General features: G+C 38.2%; 1 pseudogene; it reads right to left on the bottom strand.

The window, feature by feature from the left end:
- Positions 1-5,072: 5,072 nt before the first annotated feature.
- On the bottom strand, positions 5,073-5,800 carry LOC101441049 (ELAV-like protein 2 pseudogene; annotated as a pseudogene).
- Between the last annotated feature and the right edge of the window lie 20,554 nt (positions 5,801-26,354).

Consider the following 26,354-nt stretch of genomic DNA (forward strand, 5'->3'; position numbering starts at 1 on the left):
CCCCATTTGTGGACTACGTAAAGGATGCTCAGTCAAAGACAGGGAAGTAAATACATGGAGAAGGAAAAAACAGAGAGCTTAGTTTTGGACACTGGAGCCCCAGGGACAGAACTGAGCTGTTCTCCTGATAGTTTGCAGCTGTAGAGATGTAGCGATGTAGAGAACGCTGAACATCTGAGAAAGTCCAGAAAGAAATGAGTCCCAGGGAGAGCGACAAGTCTTATGCTAGCCTATAGCTGAAACTGGAAGGAGTTGGGACCACAGAGCCTTAGAAGGAAGAGGAAGGCTGAATCCTTAGAAAGACTGGCAGCCATCATGCTCCAACACGTAGCAACAGACTTTGGTGAGGGAAGTAACTTATAATTTATGGCCTTATGGCTGTAAGCTTCTACTCTAAATAAACACCCTTTACAAAAACCAACAGAATTCCAGTACTTTACATCATCACTCATTTGGCTAACTAATACAGAAACCATATTTTTTTAAAAGTATGTACACGTTTTATTTATTTTTAATGCAGATGGTTAACTATGACCATCTAAATACACCTAAGGATATGAGAAAATGCTAAGCCAATTGACTTCTAATTAGAACTGAGTGGGTCAGCATGAAAACTCATTCAATTTAGCATGTGCCTCACAGTATATGTACTGTACCATATTGAAAAATTTTATAACTACAATTTTAAATAAAAAAATAAAACTCTAAGCAACTGCAAAAATAATGTACAGCTATATTATGCAGAGCATATTGCCTGTTCTAAGGGAAAGCATGTGAGCATCTAAGTTTATACAAAATGCAGGATGTAACTATATAGTTCTCTGTGCATCCTGATGAGTGCGATTTTGGCCTTCAGCATTTTTGAAATATTTAGAAATATTTTGTACTTTTGAAAATTTCTTTCATACATGGTAAAGACTTATTTTATTATTTCCCCATATAGTGTTTTAAGCATCAGACAAAGTTAATTTTCAATACCATCCATATATTTATGATTTTTGGATGAAAAATGTACAGAAATTTATTCTAAACTTATGTTATACTTTTTTTACCACAAATATATTTATAAACAAAATGTAGTATCACCATAAACAACTGAAGCTAGACTATCTACAAACAAAATGAGCAACAAATCAGATGCACTGTAAATTCAAGTCATCAGAGCAACAAAAGTGATTAAGCAAGACCTCAAGTAATAATGTTAATGACATTTACAGAGGAAAAAACTGGTACAAAATCATTCAAACCCTGAACAGCACTTGGCATATAAGGGGGATAACCAGATTAGCTGAAAGGTTCATAAACACAGGTCTTGTTTATATTGCACAAAGCTCAGGTGTTAGGCTTCAGCGTAACTTTCAAAATACCTTTTAATACATCCAACTCAGATCACTTTTGCTGATTTGCTGCAGGACAGATTCTGTGCAATGTCTTTTTTCCTTAAGAAACTAAACACCATGGCATCTATCTGAAGGGATTTCTTTAGGAAGAACTGATTTTCACCTATCTCTTGGCAATTTACATTTCTTGCCTGCTCTTATATATTCTTTTAAAAACATTTTTCTATTTTAACCTTTTTATTTATTTTTCATTTGTATATTCTTTTTTTAAGATACAAAGATCACACCAAATGTTACATTAAAAAATATAAGAGGCCCCAATATACCCTACTACCCACAACCCCCACTCCTCTTACATCGACAACTTCTTTCATTAGTGTAGTACATTAATTGCATTTGATGAGTACCTTTTGGAGCATTGCTACACAGCATGGATTATAGTTTATGTTGTAGTTTACACTCCATTCCAGTTCATTCAGTGAGTTATGGCAGGATATATAATGTTCTACATCAGTACCCGCAATATCATTCAGGGCAACTCCAAGTCCCCAAACTGCCCCCATATCACACTTCTTTCCTCTCACTGCCCTTAGCAAATCCCATGGCCACTGTCTCCACATCAATGATATAATTTCTTCCATTGGTAGAGTCACAATAATTCTACAGTAGAATACCAGTAAGTCCATTCTAATCCGAATTTTTTTCCTCCATCCTGAGGATCTTGGGATGGTGATGGCCACTCCACCTCTAAATCGAGAGGAGGCTTAGATCCCACATGGCTGATGGATGTGATTCTCCTGCTTGGAGCTGTAGACTCTCCCAGTTCCCTGATGTGGTGGTTGACCATCCTCACCTCCCTGTTAGCTGACCTAGGTAAGTCCAAAGAACCAGAGAGTAGTTGTTGCAACTCTGCTGAGGCTCAGGGCCCAGCTGGCATATGGACAGTCCAGAGATTCAAGTCTCCTGAGCATATACTGACCCCAGTGCCAACCACAGGTTCAGTAAAAGTGACAGAAGAGACATGTGTAGAGAAGTCACATCTGACTCCAATTCCATCACACTCAGGAGCAAAAGTTCAAAGGAGGGTCCACTGGCAAGGCACTGAACTCCAGAGCCATGTGTCATGATTGTAGGACCTGGGAATCTCCGTAGCCCTCAGGAGCATGACTACCTGGGGGTGTATCTACTTTGGCTGTCTTTGAGATCCTCCTGAGATGTGCATAAGCACGACCCCTCCGATGACCTCCTGACTCATTTTGAAGTCACTTAGCCATATAAACTCTTTTGCCTTCACCATTTTCCCCTTTTATTCAAAGTCTTTTCCTAGTTGCATCATCAGCTGGTGCTTGGTAGTAATCCCTTGGTGCAAGGGAGGCTCATCCCCAAGAGTCATTTCCCACGCTGCAGGGAAGGTAATGCATAATCAGGCTGTTTGGCTTAGAGAGTGGCCACATTTGAGCAACATGGAGGCTCTCAGGAGGTAACTCTTAGGCATCCTGCAGCTCTAGGCCTAGTTGAAATTTCAAGCACACAGACTCATAAGCATAGTCATCAGTATCAAGAGCCCATCATTGGACCATCCTTCTTCATTGGTCTTTGACCTTGCACTTGGAGAATTGTTGCTGCTCCACTGGGGAGTGCGACAGAAATTCCCAGAATGGGAACTCAGAACTCCCTCAGTTTTTGTGTGAAATTCTATGCATGATATCAATACCCAATGAACAACTGAACATATCTATATACCCTATATGCATGCCCTGGAGAAGTCCCTCCTATATACCCCATGTGCATCCCCAATCAATGACACCCCACATCAGTGCTCCAACCCTCCCATAGTTGAACAGCTCTGTGATCCAAAACTTCTTCAAAAATGAAGTCTAATATATTGCCAAATCAATTAATAAGAAAATGAATTTGTAATGACAGGTTTAAAGATTAGAAATTAAATACAGAATAATTTAGAAAAACTAAAATAAAAACTAAATTGAGGCATTAATAAAATGAAAAATATCATAAATGCCTTTATTTCTTTGCCTTTCATCACTGTAATAGGTGTTGCCTGGTATGTACAGTGTCAAAGCAATCTCTTCCATATCTTCCTCACTGTCTACATCCCTTTTTTTTATTATATCTTCAAAAAGTTTTGGGTCACAGTAAAGTCACATATAGAATATAGGGAACTCCCATACACCCAACATTAAACCCTTTTCCCCCTTCCCCAGCAATGATCTTTTTACATGTGGATGTTAACATTTGTTGCAACTGATGTACAGAGATATTGAAACATAGCGACCAACCATGGTTCCATTATGGTTTACATTTTAGACGATACACTTTTATAAATAATTGGTGATATTTAACATGACCTGCATACATCATTGCAGGATCATACAGAACACTTTCATTGCCCCCTAGTTACCCCCTCTTACAACTACTCTATTCCTCTCTCTTCCTCCCCTCAGTGCCCACAGTTACAACCAAGCTTCACTGCTAAGGACAAAATTTATAGATATTTGCAACAATGCTGAGGGCTTAACACCCTAGTCTGTCCTCCTTTCTTGGGAGCCACCGATGCTCTCAAGAGACACCCTCCCCTCTGCTTGAGAACATCAGGCTGCCCCAGAATGGGGGTATAACACCTTCCTGCTCATTGTATGGGTCTCCACCCACTGATATAACACACTATGACATGATGAGCACTCCCACACTCCCTAGAAGCCTGCCTTAGGTGCACCCTCTGCCAGATGACCCCTCCTTCTTTTGTAATTTAAAAAATTTGTTTCAAAACCACAAATCAATGTGAGCCACATAATAACCAGGACTATCAGAGGCTCCACTGATGATTAAATAAATGAAGCCAGCAGTTACCCGCCCCCCCCATTAAGTCTACTCCTGTTATAGAAAGATCTCAAAAGTATTTTCTACATCATAAAGCTTTCTAAATTTTCCAGCCACTGCAAATTTTCCTGGTAAATTTTAAAAACTCACTGGGTGTCATATGAAGAGATTTTTCAGTCTTCAAGTCAAAATATTTCTTCCAGGACCAGCAAAAAGTTTCTCCAAATTTTCTTTTTATATAAAAATAGGTGCTTTTTTAAAATCCACATCAAAGAAGCTCTTATCTCTTTGGCATGTACCACTTTTTAAAAAGTTTTCCGTATTCTTACAATAAGCGTTTATAATGTAGCCCCTCCGTCTTCCCCAACCCAAAGTGTAATTATAAAATAAATACTGTTTTTTACTTTATAAGTAAATATGTAAACTTCAAAATGCTTTTCTTAAACAAACATAACAACAATGCTTTAAATGTAAGCCAAGCATTATGTTAATCAGAAAAAGGGGGGAAAAGGAGAGGGGGACACAATCAACTGAAGAATTACAACACAAAGCCTCAATATTTACTCACAAGTTCAAGGCAGTTATGTAAAAAGAAATGTCTTCCCTTAGTCAAAACACTTTAAAAGGTCCACCTTCTTCAAAGAAGGCAATAGTATACAATGTGACAGATAAAAACCGTGACCTCTTGTCCATATTCAAACAAAATATATTTAAGAAGCTTTAATTCAAATGTTAGCAATAAAAAATCTCACCCATTTCTTAGGATGATAAGTAGTCATTTTATCTCCATCTCAGCCCTGACTTACAAAGACATGTCTGAATGTATAAAAATTTCTCTTAACTTGACTTTATTGTATAGCTTTCATATATAAGTGGACTGAGGAAAAGAGCCCATTAGGCTTTGTGCATTTTGTTTGTCTTAAAGGAGACCCACAGTACTCTGTCTCCCAAATGATATCCATTGAGGTTAGCTATTGCCATGGCAGCCTCATCATATTCATGGTCACAAATCCTAAACCTCTGCATTTATTGGTGTTAAAGTAATGGATGACCTTCATGTTAAGGACAGCTCCAATAGGCCCAAACATCTGCCATAGGATACTCTCATCTGCATCAGGAATCAGGTTATACACAAAAATGCACCCTTTTCCTGGGTGCCCAAGGTTATTAATTCCAGCCAAACTGGTCATTCCATCGATGATCATTGGAGAAAATCACTTTACATCATAAGCCATATTGAGCAGATTGTCTAGCCTAAAATGCTGTGCCTGCTGAGCTAGTGGCCCTGGATACCTTCTGTTGGGAGACTGGTACAGCTGGGAAAGGGCAGCCTGGTTGGTTTTTTGACTTGAATTATTAGCAAACTTCATGGTCACTGGCTCTGTGGCACCAGGAGGTTTTGGTCATTTAGGCCTTTGATAGCTTCTTCTGCCTCAATCTGCTTGTCAAATTGAATAAACCCTATACCCCTTGATATGACAATGACATGCTCAACAAGAATATAAGAAATAATAATAAGCCCATATTGTAGGGGAAAAAAGCTGTCACAACTTCTTCTAGGTCATAGTTTTTGGAAGTTGACTGTAAATGTTTGGGAAATGGATGGTGATGATGGTAACACGTTATTGTGCATGCAGTTAATAGTACTGAACTATGTATGTGAATGTGGATGAAAGGAGAAGCTTTGCATTATGTATATTACTAGAATGAATATTAAAAGATAAAACATGGGACTGTAAAACACAGTGAGTCCTGTTGTGGATGATGGACTTGGATTTAAGATACAAATACAAAAGTGTACTTTCATGAATTATAACAAATGTACCACACTATTTTAAGGTGTTAATAATAGGGTGGTATATAGGGAAAAATATATCTAATATAAACTATGGACTATATATGGACTATAAATAGTAGTACTATTTCCATATTCTTTCATCATTTGAACAAAGGTATGACACTGAGGCAAAGTGTCAACAATAGGTGTCTTAGTTTGCCACAGGGCTGCCAATGCAAAGTACCAGAAATGTGTTGGCTTTTATGAAGGGGATACATTTGGGGTAAAAGCTTACAGTTCCATGGCCATGAAATGTCCAAATCAAGGCATCATAAGCGGTGATTTCTCACCAAAGTCAGCTACCTTTGATCCTGTGTCCTGCCACGTGGCAGTCAGACATATTGCAGGTCTTGTCTCCTCAGCCTTGAGCTGCTCCACGGGCCCAGCCCCTTGGGAGCCTCTTTCCATGCCTCTCTGCTTTGCTGATTCCAGACTCTAGGACCTCTCTCAGCTTCTTGGGGCTTTTCTGTTTTCCTGCAGCCCCATCTCTTACACGGCAGGAACAATATGGCTGCTTCCTTTCTCTTTGTGTCTCCATTTATATAATGTCCAGCAAGAGGACAGACACCAAGTCTGTGTCGCACCTCACTGACATAGTCCAATCAAAAGCAATCAAAGGGTACCACATCCACAGGAATAGATTAGTTTAAAAACATAATCTTTTGGGATTCAAAAAAGTACTTCAAACTGTCATGCAGTGGGGAGGTATATGAGAACATTGTGTTGTATACATGACTTTTCTGTAAACCTACAACTTCTCTAATTAAAAATTATAAGATTAAAAAACATTATGCTAAGTGAAAGAAACCAGACACAAAGTATTACATATTTTATGATTCCATTTATATAAAATTAGAATCTATAATATAGCATACCAGAGGATGGGGGTTGGGAATGTGGAGTTAATGCTTAAATTGTAAAGAATTTTTATTTGGGCTGTTTATAAATTTTTGTAATGGGTGGTGATAACGGTAGCACATTTGTGAACATAATTAACAACACTGTAGTATATTTCTGAATGTGGTTAAAAGGGTTATTTACAGGTTTTATATACGTTACTAGAATAAATTTTTAAGAAATACTTAGGAGTATACAACATAAACAGTGAAACCTTTTGTAAATGATGGACTATAGCTAAAAGTACAATTAGAGAAATGTTCTTTCATTAATTATAATAAATTTACTACACTATTGTAAAGGGTTAATAATAGAGTGGTATACTGGAACTTTGTATTTTTTGCATGATTTTTCTATAAACCTACAACTTCTTTAAAATAAATAAATAAATAAACCTTGACTTTCCACTTACCAAATTCCCACACACTTTCAGCAACTCTTTACTTCTTTTTTTTTTTTAATTTTTTTATTTTTTATTGACTTTGTAATAATATTACATTAAAAATATATATGTGAGGTCCCATTCAACCCCACCCCCCCACCCCCCCTCTCCCCCCCCCCAACAACACTCGTTCCCATCATCATGACACATCCATTGGATTTGGTAAGTACATCTTTGGGCACCTCTGCACCTCATATACATTGGTTCACATCATGGCCCATACTCTCCTCTATTCCATCAAGTGGGCCCTGTGAGGATTTACAATGTCTGGTGATTACCTCTGAAGCACCATCCAGGGCAGCTCCATGTCCCGAAGACGCCTCCACCTCTCATCTCTTCCTGCCTTTCCCCATACCCTTTGTCCATTATGTCCACTTTTCCCAATCCAATGCCACCTCTTCTATGTGGACATTGGATTGGTTGTGTCCATTGCACCTCTATGTCAAGACGAGGGTCAGATTCCACCTGGATGCTGGATGCAATCCTCCCATTTTCAGTTGTAATCACTCTAGGCTCCATGGTGTGGTGGTTGTCCTTCTTCAACTCCATCTTAGCTGAGTGTGGTAAGTCCAATAAATCAGATTAACTCTTTACTTCTATATAGTGCAAATAACTGAAAATTATGCTTGTTCATTCATATATATGTTTATTATTCAATTATCTGTGTATGATAAACTTATTCAGTCTATCACAGTGGTGCACAGAATGAAATTACCATATTTCAGAGGAAGTTATAATCATCTCTTTGCTAATCTTTGCTCCATCCATAAACTAATACTTAATAAATGTTTTCCACTGCTGATAAGGATGAATCATATTAACTTGAAGAGGCAAATAGGTTTATCCATATTTTATGACTTTGGCTAAAGCTACAGAGAAATTATATCTCCAATAATACAGTGAGTCGTTATAAGATATGAATAAAACTGTACTCTCCAAATTTCAAGTCTTTAAGAAATTTAAGACTGATATCAAAAAGCTTATTATTGCTTTGATTATCTGAACACCACAGTAGTTCCAGGATAGTCATTGGTTTCAGGGAAGGTTTAACATTAGGGGGTGATAAGAGTCTTTGAAATAGGTTTGCATGATTTCTGAATGCAATCTTACCTTTCCAGAATGAAAAATAAACAGTTATTAGACAGTAGATCCTTATCAAACTTGGCATTTACTTCAAAACAGATATTCTGTCCACAAATACCAACACCTAACTTCTGTGCTGGATGGAACATATTGGAATGCTTTCTATGTGAAAGCTATTTTCAAAACAAAAAGCAAGTGAGGGGATGAAAACAAATCAGTCATAATTTAAAACCTTGTGGCCATAAGTGAACTGAAGTATTACCAACCCTTGGAGATAAGTTCTTCATTCAGAAGCAAATGTCAGGCTCTGCATACAGGAGAATTGCAGAAAAAGTGTCAGAGAGATTTTATAATTTTCTCACATTTATTACAAAACACTTACAAATGTGGTACTTTTTTTTTTTTTTTAGGTACCGGGGGCTGGGGATTGAACCAGGGACCTCATATGTGGGAAGCCAGAACTCAATCGCTAAGCCACATGGCTTCCCTGAGTTGGTTTTATCATTTATTTTTGCTTGTTTTATTGTTTTGCTTCGTTTTTTCAGGAGGCACCAGCAACCCAACCTGGGACCTCCCATGTGGTAGGCAGGCACTCAACTGCTTGAACCACATTTGTTTCTGGTACATTATTTTTAGTTTGATATTTCTCTGACCCTTCCTTCCCTCAGTAAGCACAACATTTATAATAATAATGTCTGCTTACCTCTGCTGTCTCTCAAGTCACATACTCGCAAGTTTTTCATTATTCATTGTGTTTCATGACCTCATAACCAGGTAAAGCAAATTTGTCTTTATTCTCAAGAACTAGTATCAGGCTTAAAACAGAGGTAACCCTCTAATCTGCTACCATTTCTGAAAGGACAACGAAGGCAATGATCACCTGGTAGTCATGTTTAAATAAAGCAGTTTGCTTAGCATTCTGTTTTGCAAGATTATCACAACTTCAAGAAGGAAGATTGGTTGAAGGAAATGATGGAGAGAGAAGAAACATATTTTCCATAGTCAGACTATAACAGTAGTTAATAAATATCAGATTTTTGTCTATTTTCTAAAATGCCAGGTATTGATTCATAAGCTTTTAAAGAAATCTTAATTTTTTTTCTCAGTCCAAAGTTTCTGCCTAAGAACTAGACAAAAGCTATTTTATCCTATTCCAATTTATTTCAAATACAAATGTGAAAATGTACTTTGTCTTACTTTGGATCTCCTGAAAAGCAGGCTCTGAGGTGAGAACTTCAGTGCAAATACTTTCTTTTGGAGGCTAACAAAGGAAGCACAACTGAAGAAGTGATAAAAGCGTAAAGCTAATAAAATGTGTGTTGGTAAGCATGTTACCACTGTGAGCAACTGGGAATTTATGTTACCAGTGAACCTTTAAGAAAACATGCAGAACAGACCTCCTAAGTCAGCGGTTCTTAACCTTTTTTGTTCCATGGACCCCTTTGCCAGTCAGGTGAGAACCATGGACCCCTTACTAAGTCCACACTCTATTGTGTATTAGTTAATAAATATATCACACCTGCACCAACATGTCGCCACAGGAATAATGTTCTTTTCAATCTCAATTCAAGTTCATAGACCCCTTGTTAAAAAAAAAAAAACCTGTCTGAAGAACTGGGGTTTAGGTGGGAGGCTGGCGCCTTTAATAAGTTCCCATCCTTTGTTGGATGAGTTTATCCCAGGTGGAAATAATTAACCCATACTTTCAGATTGTGCCTGTTTGTGGCAGACCCGGCTTCCAGACTGGAGAAAGCTAGGAAAGAAGACAGGCATGAGTGGCTGAGTTGAGAAACCAACAGGTGCTTGAAATTGTGTTTATTTGTTGATATAAGTGAACTTAGGTAGGTCAAAGAAATATGGGGCAGGGCATCAAGAGTATCTGCTTCATGCTTGGTTCAGCGTCTGCGGATTGCTTAGTAGAGGTTATTGTCAATGAGAGAAAGTAACATAAATATGCATTTCAAATCATCAAACCCAACCTATAAAGAAACTGGCTGTTGATAAATGTACCTTGTCCAATATTTGTCCAATCCTTTTCCTGTGTATTTATATAGAATGATAAATATATAGTTATATATCAGTTTATGATTATGAATAGGGTCATACTATCAACATTCACAAATAAATATGCGCATGTAAATTCATATATTTCTGAATCTTGATTTTTTATTGAAAGACATCTTGGATATTATTCCTCATCAACACATACAGAACATTCTCAATCTTTCATCATTACATAGTATACCAAAGTGTAGCCATCTGATATTGTTTATGGATTCCAAAAATAGATATTGGATTATGTTTGTGAACTGGTCTTTTCCTCTGGACATATTAGATTATATTGTATTCAGATGTTTCACTTTTAGTTGATTAAATAATGATTAAGGCTTTGATTGGGCTATGTCAGTAGAAAACCATATGGCAGAGAAGAGAATGGGAGTTTTGATACTAGAGCCTGGGAAATAAACACACAGAGAAGCAGATACGTGAGGAAGGAGAGAAGTCTCCATTAAACACAGGCCGAGACCTAGGGATAGAAACAGCCATTCACCTAATATTCTACAGCTGGCCTTGTGGAGAAAGCAGAGCAGCTGAGCCTGAAGAGAAATAAACCCCTAGAAGGGAAGAACCCAGGAATCCTGAACCCTGGCAGACGTCAGCAGCCATTTTGCTCCAACACATGGCAGTAGATTCTGGTGACAGAAGTAACTTATGCTTTATGGCCTGATAACTGTAAGCTTCTACCCCAAATAAATACCCTCTATAAAAACCAACCAGTTTCTGATATTTTGCATCAGCATCCCTTTGGCTGACTTATACACAAAGTAAGTTAAGTGAGGTTTAACACAGATAAAGTAAAATCTAACATTAAATATGAATTACTACATTTCTGTTTTTTTATTTTATTCCATTATTCCAATTTTTAATTCTTTGGGTACTGATGGATACCTAATTATGGACCAGCATTGAAGCATTTGAAAGACACTGATTTAGTTTGAACATTTTATTATACTTTTAAGCTGGAAAATCAGAAAGGTTTTCAAGCTAGTTATGAGGAAAACCAAAATATAAACTAAGCGTCCCAATTCATAGACTAGAGCACTGCATTTGGTGTTAACTCTCTGTATTTCCAATGCAGTATGAGTTGCAGTAATCCTTATTTCTTATTGGGCATACTGTAGATTCAAATTTCCCTGAAGGATAAAGTATTTTATATACTTTTTATATATAAACAACAACCTTATGAAGTAAATACTACTATTATCCCCATTTTATAGATGAGGCAGGGGTAAACTGAAACATTTGCTCAAAGTCACAGTACTAGTAGAGAGTGGCATCAGAATTTGAATACAGGCACTTTGTATCCAGAATTTTCCCTCTTATGCGCTGTCATACTACTCTACCTTAGCAAAATAAAATTTGGCAACCAAATATTGTTTTTAGGAACTAGGTTTTAATTTTTTTAAGTTCTTTACAGTCTACTTTAACAGATTAAAGAAAATATTGAGAAGTCAGTGTGGTAGGGTGAATTATGTACCCCAACAAATACACTTCTTAACCTTAATCCCTGTTCCTGTGAGTGTGAATCTATTGTAAATAAAATCTCTAGAAGACATTTTTAGTTAAGGTGTGGCCCGGTGGAATGAGGGTGGGTGTTAATCAGTATTACTGAAAAGATTATAAGGAAAACCGGGAAATCACAGAAGCTAAAAAGACGAGGACATTGCCATGTGATGGGAGGCGGAAATACAAGTCAGGGAACCCCAAGGTATGCCAGCAGCCAGCACCAGAATGCTAGTCTTGCCGATATTTTAAGTTTGTACTTTTTCTAGCCTCAATATCATGAGTCAAAAAGTTCCTCTTGTTTAAGCCAAAACCAGTTTGTGGTATTTGTAATAGCAGTTCAGGCAAACTAAGACAGTCAATATGTACAAGGGGATTTTTAGGTTACAGTACACATTAAATTAAGATGGGTTTGGTGATTCCAAGAAATAAAACATTCATTCACATTTTGGAGTATCTTACATATTATGGTAATCAAGTTAACTCTAAATTTCCACAGAATTCAGTTTACTGTGACAGTAAGAGAAACAAGCAGAACTAATTGTAATTTTCCATTTATTTTGGAGGAAAAAAATCAAGTGAAATTAGTAAATTCCAATTCTGTCATAAGTTAGACTGGAGCTATCTACATTTTCCTTTTTCCTACATTTTTTTTTTTTGCATTTCACTTTTCCATCTGATATGATTGTGTGCTTGTTCTTCTCAATAGACAATAAATTTCTTGGAGACATGCATTGCTTCATTTTGGGGGGCTGTGATTCTAAATGGACCTTACATGGTTCGTTACTTATACTAGGCACCCTATTCAGATTTGTCTAATTGAACAAATAAAAATCAGCCTGTATATGTGACTTCACTGAAATCAGGGAGAATGAGATGCGGTCTAGGCAGTCTCTTTGAGAGCAAAATAGTGTGACTATTAAGAATGAAGGTGACTAACCATACATATTCTGGAACACAAGGGGCCATCTACATTGCTTGGACTTCAGGAAAATAGGTTACATTTCTGACCTCCCAAGTCACCAACCTTGTGACATGGATATTAGACAAAGAACTTCATTGAGTTGACAGAAGAATGTCTGGGGCTGCTTAGAGCAGAAAATAGAGAACATCATGGATACATGGATCCAGGAATTAATACCTGAACACACCAAGAGTAATCAAGGTAAATGTAGACAGAGCTTCTGGCAAAAGGGGATGGAAGAACAACACTTCTTAGGAAGTAACCTGCTGTCAACTGAAGACAGGATTGCTGTCTTGCTTTTATCTGAGGCCAGAAATATACTCAAGTCAATGCCCTTCAAAAGATCACCAGAAATATACGCATAGTTGAAAAAGTCGCATTTATTGCATCTCATTGCAGTGAGGGAGAACGCACAACATTGAAAACTGTAAGGTGTCTCAATAAGACACCTTTAGAAAGAGGATTTAGAAAGAATGTATCATATAATTGGCCTTTGGTTGGGTGATTTAAGGGAGTATCTAAGGAAGCAAGGGTTACTCTAGATAGGATACTATTTGATAGTGGGGGCAATTATATGATTGGTATTTTGTGAATGACAGTGACTTTAATTTTGTCATGCTTCTGATGAAATTATAAAGGGCCTTTGTTTTGTTTCATTGGATCATGGTCTCAGAGTAATATCTGAAGTTGATATTCTGTAAGATTGTTTCCAACAGAAGAATAAAATATCCTGGCTTTGAGCATCAGATCAGCTTATAAGTAATATTGAGGTCCACCTGGGAATATCAGATCAGTTCTTGACATAAGGGGCTGCTTTTATTCTCTTTCACTTATTATAGTAGTGTTCCTAAAACCAATGTTGGTGACAAGTTGGTACTCATGATCGAGTTGAAATATAAGCGATTAAGGTGGGAAGTGGTTTCTGACACTAAGCCATAAGCACAAATAGCCTCTGCATAGCATTAAGTATTTCTGGAATTTGTAGCGATATCTACCCTTTAATAAATCACAGCAAAAAAGCCCCATAGGGAAGCGGCTGTGGCTCAATCAGTTGGGCTCCCATCTACCATATGAGAGGCCCTGGGTTGGTGTCCTGGGGCCTCCTCGTGAAGGCAGGCTCACCCGCACGCTGCAGAGAGCCACTGACACGGGCGCCACGGAGTGCGGCCGGCCTGCAAGTGCCACAGAGAGCCTATTCAGCAAGGCGACGCAACAACAACAAAAAAAGGGAGACGAGCAAAAAAAAATTCAGAAAAGCGTGTAGCAAATGAACACAGAGAGCAGAGAGCAAGCAAGCTGCAAGGGGGAGGGAATAAAAAAAATAAAAATACAGACACAGAAGAATGCACAGTGAATGGACACAGAGAGCAGACAGGAAGAAAAAAGCTGCAAGGGGGGAGGATAAAAGAAAAGCCCATAATCCTGTAAATTTAATTCTAGATAAAGCTGACCAGAAGCAGGAAGCATCCATGGATGTTACCTCATTTAATTAAAAGAAGGAGCTCTGCTTTGTCCCAGTGAGTGAGCCACCCAGCCCAGGTGGAAGAGTTTGTAGTTTTTCCTCATCAGAAGTGAGGTTAGGTTGCTGCTTAAATGATAACCAGTGTTACACTTTAAATCTTAATTCAAAAAATAGGAAGCTCTTTTAAAGTACCTGAATAGATTTCTCATCATGTCTTTATGGTTCCAAAAACAGAGGTAATATCAAGCTGCAACAAGCCCAGGCCTGTCTAGGTCTCTGATTGACAGCAATTCCTGAGAAGACGACCTGAAGATCACTGTCTTCCTCAAAGGCTTGCCTGGGACAAGCAGAGTCATTTTCTCCACTCATGTTCATCCCTCACTTCTTTTAAACACAAAATGACTTCAAGTGAGTTTAAACCATTTCATTTTTCTGTAAAACACAAAATAGAACCTGTTTATTTCTTTGTTCCTTGGGTAAAGTAAGCCCTTTGTGTTTCCTGATATTACACTCACCATTGATACTACTCCCACTTAGCACCACTTTCAGGGGGATGAGAAGCCCTGGCAATCTGAAAGTAGGGGCTTCATGGGGTATCCTTCATCTCTTTACCTTGACAAACTCTGGGTTTTCTGGAGCTGGGTGTTCCAGTTGTGGTGTGAGAATCATTTCTACTTCTCAGCTGGGCTTTGGTTTCCTAACTCTTCCCAGGCCCCTTCTGTCTCAGTTGCCTCCAATCAGATCATTTTCTTGACTGAGCTCACCATGTGGCAGCCGACCAATGCTGTGTGTGTAATCTATTCATCCCATCTCAACACACACATTTGTAGGGATCACTACCTTTTAATAAACCATAGCAAAAAAGCCCCATAATCCTGCAAATTTACTTCTAGATAAAGCTGACCAGAAGCAGGAAGCATCCATGGATGCTCGTTTACCTCACAGGTATGCTCACACCACATGAGGAGACATACTCACATATTGGTAGCAGAATACTCTCATCCTTTTTCTCTTCTAACTCTAGCAAAAAGTGTTTTGACTTGCCTAATCAAATCACTTTGTAAACTTCTCCAGTTCTTTACCCTCAGCGGCCCTCTACATAGTCAAGACCAGCTCATGAGTTGCAAACAGGCATTTTCAGAGTTATCAGTCTTTTAATTACACATGTGTCATAAATAAATGTAATAATATAATTTAAGACTATTAGAAAAATGATCTTTTATAACCACTATAATGTACCTCTACTGGCTAGAAAAGTGCTTGACATGTAGAAGACGCTTGATAAGTATTGATAGAATAAATGCATCCATGAATGTTTATAGTTGAAGAAACTGAGATACCCTGATAAATTAAGTTTCTTACTCTGGAAAGTAAGGATAAAACTGGAAGTATACCCTCATAGAAACATTTGTAATGTTCAGTGAACAATCTCACATCATTAAAAACATAAAACAGCTTTTGTTTTTTCAATGATTATTTCCAACTGTGTTCTCAAACTGTCCTTTTTTAAATTTTTATTGTCTTTTTTAAGATACATGGATCACAAAAAATGTTACATTAAAAAGTATAAGAGGTTTCTATATACCCCCCACACACTCCTCCCACATCACCATCTTTTATCATTGCAGCACATCATTGCATTTGGTGAATACATTTTGGAGCACTGCTGTACTGCATGGATTATTGTTTACATTGTAGTTTACACTCTCCCCCAGTCCATTCAGTGGGTTATGTCAGGACATATAATATCCAGCATCTGTCTCTGCAATATCATTTAGGACAACTCCAAGTCCCGAAAATGCCCCTACATTTCATCTCTTCTTCCCTCTCCCTGCCCTCAGCAACTACCGTGTCCACTGTCTTCACATCAAAGATACAATTTCTTCCGTTATAGAGTCACAATAGTTTTATAGTAGAATATCATAAATCCACTCTAATCCATATTTTATTCCTCCATCCTGTGAACCATGGGATGGTGATGTCCACTCCACCTCTAAACCAAGAGGCGCTTAGATCCTACATGGATGATGGATGCAGTTCTGCTTGCAGTTGTAGGCACTCTCGGTTCCCTGGTGTGGGGGTTGACCATCTTCACCTCCCTGTTAGCTGACCTGGGTTAGTCCAACAAACCAGAAAGTAGGTGTTGCAACTCTGCTCAGCCTCAGGGCTCAGCACATGGACAGCCCAGAGATTCAAATCTCCTGAGGATACACCAACCTTAGCACCAACCACGGTTTCAGTAAAAGTGACAGAAGAGGCATGTGTAGAAAGGTCACATCTGAGTCCAACTCCATCACAACTGTCCTTTCAAACTGTCCTTTCTTAGTGGGTAGTTTAATGATATTTTAATTTCAAGCCTCTCCAGTGACTTTCAGTTATTAGAACAGTTTCATTTAAGTGTTCATGACTCAGTCCTGTTAATTTTGCAACTTCAATGTCATATTCAATTTAAAGAGTTTTTCTCTTCAGAGGAAAAAGCTAAACATGTATCTCTATTAATTTGCATGGAGATTCTAAGGGTGTGAGAGACACAGCATCTGCTCTTAAAATCACCTTCCACTCCATTTTCTTTCAATAAGGTGTGGGGAAGAGTGAGGAAATACCAATGCGCCATCAACAGTGGTCCATGAAGAATTTGAGGGAAGGGGCTGTGGCTACATCAGTTGGGCTCCCATCTACCAGGTAGAAGACCCTGGGTTCATGTCCTGGGGCCTCCTTGTGAAGGCAGGCTCACCTGCACACAGCGGAGAGCTGCTGGCCCAGGCACCATGGAGTGCCACTGGCCCACAAGTGCGGCAGACAGCCAACTCAGCAAGTTGATGCAACAAAAAGGGAGACAAGTAAAACACACAGAAGAGTACACAGCAAATTGACACAGGGAACAGACAACAAGCAAGCCACAAGGGAGAGGGGATAAATAAAATAAAATACAGACACACAGAAGAACGTACAGTGAATGGACACAGAGAGCAGACAGCAAGCAAGCCACAAGGGAGGGGGGAATTAAAAAAAAAAGAATTTGAGTGTATTAAAAGAGAAAGAAAACTTCTGGGGAAGATGGTGGAGCAGGGAGCTCCAGGACTCAGTCTGTCACCAAAACAACTATTAAACAGACAGGAACTGAGTAAAAAATATATTTTCAAATTCTGGAGGCCAGAAGTACAGTGCACAGCATCCAGGAAAGAGGAGGAGGAAGAAGATGATAAATTATGTTAAAGCATAGCTTACTCTGCACAGTGGCTATTGGTGCCCATCCCACACTCTTGCAACAGGCCACTCTGTGAATCAATCCCTGGCTAGTTGATAATGATAAAAAGAGACATAAAAATCCTCTTCCCTAAGAACAGGGGTGGGCACAAATGATCACATTATGACTTTTGATTAGCAAACGTGGGTCATTAGAGTCTGGCTCTGAGAGCAGCTATTATTTCAACCTGTCCTGGACAAAGGCTGTGGTTGCCATTGTTTCAATCCATCAAGACAGAACTGTGGGAACTCTCCTTTCAACCTTCCCCATCAGGGGTGGAGGTGGTGGAGATTGAAAAACACAGAACTTTTTCAGGCCTGCAGGGGACACCAAATCGAAGGGCTTTGGAACACAAGGAAAGTTCAGCTATGGGGAGCCATTGAAGAAGTTCTTCCTGACCCTTCCCCAGGGTACTTTGGAGCCAGTCTGTGGCCCCTGTGTAAGTCCTTGGTCCAGTTTTGGCTAGGAAAGACCAACTTGGGAAAGTCTTCTTGAGGGTGCCCCTCCTCCCAGAATGTGCCTTCCTGGCAAAACACATTGAGACAATGAAAGGAGTGTAAGGAACTATAAAAGCAGACAGTCTGGGACAAATGTCTTACAACTTTAAACACCAGGGAGAGGGAGGTTTTTCTCCTGGAAAACAGATGGACAAACAAACTCCTGTAAGCAGGGGAAATCCAAAACAATTAAAGAGCAAAAGTCCAGGACAATACAGAAGCCCAGAAATACAGGAAAAACTCTGCACAGTGCATTGGTCTTGGGCAGAAGTTCCTGATTGAAGGGCTGAAGTGCAAGAAAATTTCTGCCTTGTCACCATCTGGTTATGAAACCAAAAACAGGGACTAAATCCCTGTTTTTAAAATATTCATCTCTTAAAATATTATGGCATATAGTGTGCCAGAAAAGAGAACAAGGCAAACAAAGAAACAAGAAATGATTGCCTTTTCGAAGAAAGACAATAAAAATACAGAAAACATTAATGAAGTAGAAGAGAATGTGGACATACCAAACAAAGCATTTAAAAATGATCTTAAAAATGCTCAGAGAGATGAAGAAAAATACAGAGAAAGAACTAAAGGATGTCAGGAAAAGAATGAATGAGCAATATGAGAATCTTAAAGAGACAGGAATTTTGAAAGGGAACCAACAGAACTACTTGAGTTGAAGACCATAACTAAAGTGAAAAATGCCAGGAGGGTTTCAAGAGCAGTTGGAGCTGGCAAAAGAAAGAATCAGTGAACTTAAAGAAAAGACAATTGAAATACTGAAATGAGTCCTGTTGAGGAGCAGGAAGAAAAGAAAAACATTATAAATGAAAATAGCCTAAAACATCTCTGTGACACCATCAAGCACACCAATATACATATTATGTAAATCCCAGAAGGAGAAGAAAGAAATAAGAAAGGGGCAGAAGGAACAGTCAAAGAAATAATGACAGAGAACTTCCCAAACTTAGCAAAAGACATGAATATGCACATCTAAGAAGCCCAGAGATTACCAAACAGTATAAAAATAAAGAAAAATACAACCTATCCTATATTGATCACATTACTGAATGCAAAGACAGGGAGAAAGTGAAGAAGAACCCAGCCATTGTCAAGGACAGTTTGGCGGTTCCTCAAAAAACTAGCTATAGTTTTGTCATATAACCCAGCAATTCCACTGCTGGGTATATACCCAGAAGAACTGAAAACAAGGACACAAACCAATATATGCACACCAAGGTGCATAGAGGCACACGGGATAGCATGGATGAATCTGGAGGGCCTTATGTTGAGTGAAGCAAGCCAGGCATTGAAGGATCTCTCTGATATGAATTAGCAAATCAAGCTGTCTCAGAGAGCTAGAGACCGTAAGATAAGTTTACAGAAAATATGGGGGGAGAGGAAGTTTGTGAGCCAACGCTCACTCACATGGGTGAAATCTATGATGAAGTGGAGGTAAGCAGTTGTGCAGTGAAGGGATAAGATAGGGGCATAAGGATACTATTGGTTTGAACTTTGTAGGCTTGAGGGGCCTAGAATTGGGGGGATGGGCCAGATGGTCCAAGGTTAACATGGGAGATTGCCAGTAAAAGTTTAATATTCAGAATAATAATGAAATTCTTCAATTTAGCAATAAAAATACAAACAACCCAACTTAAAAATGAGAAAAAACTTGAAAAGACATTTCCCCAAAGAGGATATACAACTAGCTAAAAAGCACATGTAAACCTGTTCAACATCACTAGCTATTAGGGAAATGCAAATCAAAACCACAATGAGATACTATTTCACACCTACTAGAATGTCTATTATTAAAATATCAGAAATTCAAAAGTGTTGAAGAGATGGGGAGAAATAAGAGCACTCATTCTTTCTTGGTGGGAATGTAAAATGGTGCAGACACTGTGAAAGATAATTTGGCAGTTTTTCAGCAGGTTAAGTATAGAACTATCATATGACCCATTAATTCCACTACTAGGTATATACCCAAAAGAATTGAGAGCAGGGGCTCAAACAGATATTTGCACACTTATGCACATAGAGGCATTATTCATAATTGCCAAAAGATAGAAGCAGTCCAACTGCCCATCAACTGAAAATGGACTAAAAAAGATGTGGTATATACATGCAATGGAATGTTATTCAGCCATAAAAGAAGAACGAAGTCCTGAGACATGCAATAACGTGGATGAACCTTGAAGACATTTTGCTAACTGAAAAAAGCCTGACACAATATGAGAAATACTGTATGATTTCACTGATAAGAAATAATCAGAACAAGCAATTCATAGAGTTAGAATCTAGCATATAGGTTACCAGGAGGTGGGTTTGAGGTAAATAATGGGGACTTAATGCTTAATTTGCACAGGATTTCTACTGAGTTTGATCATAAAGTTTGGAAAAGGATGGTTGTGATGGTAGCACAATATTGAGAGTGTTATTATCAGCTCTGAAATATATGTCTGAATATGATTGAAAGGGGAAATGTTAGATTGTATATATGGTAACAATAACTATTTTTTTAAATCCATGGAATGAGGAAATATAGACACAAGGAGAACAAATGTTTTATACTGAGTCATATCCTACTTGTTGGCAGTTTCAACTTTATGTCCAGGTCACCTCCTTCTCAGGTTAGCAGAAAAAGCTTAATCTTGGCATCTTAGAGACCTGGCCTGGAATATTGAACTCTGAACCTGATCCTTAAAATTTTAGGTGGTTATTTAAACTACTTGACTTTTTTGAGCTTAGGTTGCCATTTTGTAAGATACATATGCTAGACCACACAATGCAGAAGTGATATAAGTATCTGAGATATGTATTTAGAAGGTTCTAACACAGAATCTTTCCCGTAATGACCACTTAAAGGTAAAAGTCTTTTTACTGTGGTGATTGTCACTGCAAAATATTATTCTTCTGTAATTAATTGGTGTTCTTCTTTAAATAAAGAAAAAAATATTTTAATATGACAAAAATTAAAAATCCATGGAACTATAATAAATAAACAGGGACACCCTAAGCTAAACTATGGACTTTAATTAATAGTGCAATTATAAAAATGTACTCTTTTATAATAGTACAAATGTAATAAGTGTTCACTTATAACACATATTATCATTGTAATAAATGTAACAAATTGTATTCAAAATTTGTAATTATTTGTAACAAATGTTTCCATACCACTGTAAGGTATTGGTGGTGAGGCAGTGTATGGGAATCCTGTATTTTAAGCATGATTGTTCTGTAAATACATAACCTCTTTAATAAAGATAAAAAAGGTTAAGAGAGAGAGAATGACAGAGCAAAGAAAGAACTCAATGTGGAAACAAAAAATGAAGTGTGGTAGCAATGTAGGAAAAATAAACACAAATGGACCAGAGTGGGGTGAATGATATGAATGAGCTAATTTAGAGAGGGACTCTATCTCAGAGAAAATGCTTGTAAAACTTTTATACCAGACCCTAGAACCTTTGAAGGACAGAGGAAAATTATTATTTGAATCCAATATTAGATGTACAATCAATACATATCACTCTAATGGCAAAAATTATGTGTAATGAAACAAATGAAAAAAAGGATTTACATCAAAGGGAAATTCTAAACATTGCTGGCATGAGTATAAAATTTTCAACTCCTCTGAAAAACAACTGGGTATAATCTTACAAAGTTGAACGTGTGTGCATCTTATCATTCAGCCATTCTACTCCTAAGAACATGTAACTATAGGAAACATACATATTCTCCAGAATAAGCACAAAATTCTTCATGGAGCAATGTTTATAATGTTAAGAAACAAACAAAAACACAAAAACCCAGAATGACCCAAATGTCTACTGACAGGAAAATGAATAAATAGATTTGTGTTATATGCACAAAAGGCTGGTCATTCATCAGTAAAACTGAATGAGCTGAATTGTGTCAGATACTGATTAGCTATTATGAAACCTATTTCTTCTTCTTCCTTGGCATACCACTAGACCACCTTTCCCAACCTCTTTGTCATTATATTTGTTTACCCATGCCAGTTTGTATCTTCTGGGAAGCTGACACAAGGATGGAATTAGAATTACTAGAGTTTTTATGAGGATAACCACTGTGAAAGACAAAGGGCACGGGGAGCATGAGTAGTCATGGAGACCCTTCAAACCTTGATGTAAGTCTGACCTATGTGAATGTAGAAGGCAAGGTAGATGTTTTGGGTAAGAATACCTTTATTTATTTATTTATTTTTATTGACTTTGTAATAATATTACATTAAAAAATATATATATATATATGAGGTCACATTCAACCCCACCACCCCCACCCCACCTCTCCCCCCCCCCCCCCCCCAGCAACACTCATTCCCATCATCATGACACATCCATTGCATTTGGTAAGTACATCTTTCGGCACCTCTGCACCTTATGGTCAATGGTCCACATCATGGCCCGTACTCTCTCCCATTCCATCCAGTGGGCCCTGTGAGGATTTACAATGTCCGGTGATTGCCCCTGAAGCACCATCCAGGGCAGCTCCATGTCCCAAAGACGCCTCCACCTCTCATCTCTTCCTGCCTTTCCCCATACCCATCAGCCACCATGTCCACTTTTCCCAATCCAATGCCACCTCTTCTATGTGGACATTGGATTGGTTGTGTCCGTTGCACCTCTATGTCAAGAGGAGGCTCAGTAAAAAATATATTTTCAAATTCTGGAGGCCAGAAGTACAGTGCACAGCATCCAGGAAAGAGGAGGAGGAAGAAGATGATAAATTATGTTAAAGCATAGCTTACTCTGCACAGTGGCTATTGGTGCCCATCCCACACTCTTGCAACAGGCCACTCTGTGAATCAATCCCTGGCTAGTTGATAATGATAAAAAGAGACATAAAAATCCTCTTCCCTAAGAACAGGGGTGGGCACAAATGATCACATTATGACTTTTGATTAGCAAACGTGGGTCATTAGAGTCTGGCTCTGAGAGCAGCTATTATTTCAACCTGTCCTGGACAAAGGCTGTGGTTGCCATTGTTTCAATCCATCAAGACAGAACTGTGGGAACTCTCCTTTCAACCTTCCCCATCAGGGGTGGAGGTGGTGGAGATTGAAAAACACAGAACTTTTTCAGGCCTGCAGGGGACACCAAATCGAAGGGCTTTGGAACACAAGGAAAGTTCAGCTATGGGGAGCCATTGAAGAAGTTCTTCCTGACCCTTCCCCAGGGTACTTTGGAGCCAGTCTGTGGCCCCTGTGTAAGTCCTTGGTCCAGTTTTGGCTAGGAAAGACCAACTTGGGAAAGTCTTCTTGAGGGTGCCCCTCCTCCCAGAATGTGCCTTCCTGGCAAAACACATTGAGACAATGAAAGGAGTGTAAGGAACTATAAAAGCAGACAGTCTGGGACAAATGTCTTACAACTTTAAACACCAGGGAGAGGGAGGTCTTTCTCCTGGAAAACAGATGGACAAACAAACTCCTGTAAGCAGGGGAAATCCAAAACAATTAAAGAGCAAAAGTCCAGGACAATACAGAAGCCCAGAAATACAGGAAAAACTCTGCACAGTGCATTGGTCTTGGGCAGAAGTTCCTGATTGAAGGGCTGAAGTGCAAGAAAATTTCTGCCTTGTCACCATCTGGTTATGAAACCAAAAACAGGGACTAAATCCCTGTTTTTAAAATATTCATCTCTTAAAATATTATGGCATATAGTGTGCCAGAAAAGAGAACAAGGCAAACAAAGAAACAAGAAATGATTGCCTTTTCGAAGAAAGACAATAAAAATACAGAAAACATTAATGAAGTAGAAGAGAATGTGGACATACCAAACAAAGCATTTAAAAATGATCTTAAAAATGCTCAGAGAGATGAAGAAAAATACAGAGAAAGAACTAAAGGATGTCAGGAAAAGAATGAGTGAGCAATATGAGAATCTTAAAGAGACAGGAATTTTGAAAGGGAACCAACAGAACTACTTGAGTTGAAGACCATAACTAAAGTGAAAAATGCCAGGAGGGTTTCAAGAGCAGTTGGAGCTGGCAAAAGAAAGAATCAGTGAACTTAAAGAAAAGACAATTGAAATACTGAAATGAGTCCTGTTGAGGAGCAGGAAGAAAAGAAAAACATTATAAATGAAAATAGCCTAAAACATCTCTGTGACACCATCAAGCACACCAATATACATATTATGTAAATCCCAGAAGGAGAAGAAAGAAATAAGAAAGGGGCAGAAGGAACAGTCAAAGAAATAATGACAGAGAACTTCCCAAACTTAGCAAAAGACATGAATATGCACATCTAAGAAGCCCAGAGATTACCAAACAGTATAAAAATAAAGAAAAATACAACCTATCCTATATTGATCACATTACTGAATGCAAAGACAGGGAGAAAGTGAAGAAGAACCCAGCCATTGTCAAGGACAGTTTGGCGGTTCCTCAAAAAACTAGCTATAGTTTTGTCATATAACCCAGCAATTCCACTGCTGGGTATATACCCAGAAGAACTGAAAACAAGGACACAAACCAATATATGCACACCAAGGTGCATAGAGGCACACGGGATAGCATGGATGAATCTGGAGGGCCTTATGTTGAGTGAAGCAAGCCAGGCATTGAAGGATCTCTCTGATATGAATTAGCAAATCAAGCTGTCTCAGAGAGCTAGAGACCGTAAGATAAGTTTACAGAAAATATGGGGGGAGAGGAAGTTTGTGAGCCAACGCTCACTCACATGGGTGAAATCTATGATGAAGTGGAGGTAAGCAGTTGTGCAGTGAAGGGATAAGATAGGGGCATAAGGATACTATTGGTTTGAACTTTGTAGGCTTGAGGGGCCTAGAATTGGGGGGATGGGCCAGATGGTCCAAGGTTAACATGGGAGATTGCCAGTAAAAGTTTAATATTCAGAATAATAATGAAATTCTTCAATTTAGCAATAAAAATACAAACAACCCAACTTAAAAATGAGAAAAAACTTGAAAAGACATTTCCCCAAAGAGGATATACAACTAGCTAAAAAGCACATGTAAACCTGTTCAACATCACTAGCTATTAGGGAAATGCAAATCAAAACCACAATGAGATACTATTTCACACCTACTAGAATGTCTATTATTAAAATATCAGAAATTCAAAAGTGTTGAAGAGATGGGGAGAAATAAGAGCACTCATTCTTTCTTGGTGGGAATGTAAAATGGTGCAGACACTGTGAAAGATAATTTGGCAGTTTTTCAGCAGGTTAAGTATAGAACTATCATATGACCCATTAATTCCACTACTAGGTATATACCCAAAAGAATTGAGAGCAGGGGCTCAAACAGATATTTGCACACTTATGCACATAGAGGCATTATTCATAATTGCCAAAAGATAGAAGCAGTCCAACTGCCCATCAACTGAAAATGGACTAAAAAAGATGTGGTATATACATGCAATGGAATGTTATTCAGCCATAAAAGAAGAACGAAGTCCTGAGACATGCAATAACGTGGATGAACCTTGAAGACATTTTGCTAACTGAAAAAAGCCTGACACAATATGAGAAATACTGTATGATTTCACTGATAAGAAATAATCAGAACAAGCAATTCATAGAGTTAGAATCTAGCATATAGGTTACCAGGAGGTGGGTTTGAGGTAAATAATGGGGACTTAATGCTTAATTTGCACAGGATTTCTACTGAGTTTGATCATAAAGTTTGGAAAAGGATGGTTGTGATGGTAGCACAATATTGAGAGTGTTATTATCAGCTCTGAAATATATGTCTGAATATGATTGAAAGGGGAAATGTTAGATTGTATATATGGTAACAATAACTATTTTTTTAAATCCATGGAATGAGGAAATATAGACACAAGGAGAACAAATGTTTTATACTGAGTCATATCCTACTTGTTGGCAGTTTCAACTTTATGTCCAGGTCACCTCCTTCTCAGGTTAGCAGAAAAAGCTTAATCTTGGCATCTTAGAGACCTGGCCTGGAATATTGAACTCTGAACCTGATCCTTAAAATTTTAGGTGGTTATTTAAACTACTTGACTTTTTTGAGCTTAGGTTGCCATTTTGTAAGATACATATGCTAGACCACACAATGCAGAAGTGATATAAGTATCTGAGATATGTATTTAGAAGGTTCTAACACAGAATCTTTCCCGTAATGACCACTTAAAGGTAAAAGTCTTTTTACTGTGGTGATTGTCACTGCAAAATATTATTCTTC

Source organism: Dasypus novemcinctus, chromosome X, assembly GCF_030445035.2.
Source record: "Dasypus novemcinctus isolate mDasNov1 chromosome X, mDasNov1.1.hap2, whole genome shotgun sequence".
Lineage (NCBI taxonomy): Eukaryota > Metazoa > Chordata > Mammalia > Cingulata > Dasypodidae > Dasypus > Dasypus novemcinctus.